A 1,440-nucleotide genomic window follows, 5' to 3' on the forward strand; every position below is an offset into this window, starting at 1 on the left:
TTATATAGTATCCATGAGGCAAAGTTCTGGTTTACGCATTTCAATATTCTTTCACATCTTTTGTCTAGCCAAGAGTCCTTTCCATATCCCTAAAGAGTTAGGCTTTTGAAATCCAAAGCCAACAACAGACTTTTTTTTTTTTTTTTTCATAAAAACAAAAATCCTTTTCAGATTTCTTTTGGTTAGCAAAAACGGGTACTTATGTAGGTCTTTTGTAAGTAAAGCGGCATAAAGCCAATTTCTGAAAAGCGGAGGGATACCTGTACTTGGAACTATTGCATGACACATAGTAGGTGCTTAGTGCAAACTTGTCAAATGACAAAATGAAGACAAAATTAAAATAGGAAGGAAGGAATTATGAACTTCAGTATGGTTTTCAGTGTGAATGGAATGGGTTTGGCTTCACTACGAACTCTCAATATGACGTTGGCCAGGTCACAATACTTTTCTAGGCACTGGGCCCTCAGTTGAAGGCTGTACTAGGTGATCTCCATGCTATACAATTCTGAGATTCTGTGCTTCTAAACTCCCTGTACCTTGGGATGCTGTCTAACAGCAAGCACTTACATTTGGTGGCTGAGTTATTCCAGCAGCCCAGATGTGGCTTCACACCTTGGATCGTTTTTAATGTATTCAATCAGCAATTATCACTATGCAAAAAGAGGCAATTGCAGGAACAATTACATCAAGAATAACATATGGTGGCTACTGAAACAATGCAAAGTTATTACAGTGTGTTAAACACCACATAGAAATGTTTTGTTATAACCTTCACAGTTGACCCTTGGGCTGCCAAGTATGTGATATAGTTATATGGAAGGAAGCAAATAATATCAAGCCACAAGGATAACATTTTTGAGTTTTCTGTTCCCATTGTTAAATGATTCAGAAATTTGTTAAAAAAAAAAAACCTCATGAATGGTTTCAATCATTAAGCCAAGAGTTAATAGAAACTGTAAGGGAAAAGCCACCTTTTTCTCCCAACAAATTTGAGACACTCAGTCTACTTAGCCACAGATGTCTATTCTGATCAGAACCCTGTTCTGATCAAATTATCCACTAAAGTGCTTCAAAATCTAGAGTTAACTTACTTTTCCAGATTCATCTCTTACCCACTCCATGAGCAAGCCCACACTCCAGCCTCACAACTCACTGTTCTTCATGACTCCATGAGAAATCTCATTGTCTCCTTCAAGGTCTAGCTCAAATGTTGTTTTCTCTTTGAAGCCTTCCACTGTGGTCCCAGGTAAAGCTAAATACTATCTGTTCTGGTTTACTGGCCCAATGGAGCCTGGTGGAACCACTGAGACTATGGCCCCTAGCTGCCCTTCAGGTCTGGAATTGAACACACACCTGTAGCTTCCAGCCAAGCAGTAGACAGGCATACTAGCTGAGCATTTATCTGAGGTAGATACCCTCCTTGGAGAGAACAAGCAAGAG

General features: G+C 39.3%; 1 protein-coding gene across 1 annotated transcript in view; it reads right to left on the bottom strand.

Moving 5' to 3' along the window:
• ASAH2 (N-acylsphingosine amidohydrolase 2) overlaps window positions 1–1,440 on the bottom strand; it is an 88,809-nt gene that overhangs the window by 59,904 nt on the left and 27,465 nt on the right. The window lies entirely within an intron of this gene.

The sequence above is a fragment of the Orycteropus afer genome, unplaced genomic scaffold (genome assembly GCF_000298275.1).
Source record: "Orycteropus afer afer isolate SDZICR_OR568_19922 unplaced genomic scaffold, OryAfe1.0 scaffold00118, whole genome shotgun sequence".
NCBI classification, from domain to species: Eukaryota; Metazoa; Chordata; class Mammalia; order Tubulidentata; family Orycteropodidae; genus Orycteropus; species Orycteropus afer.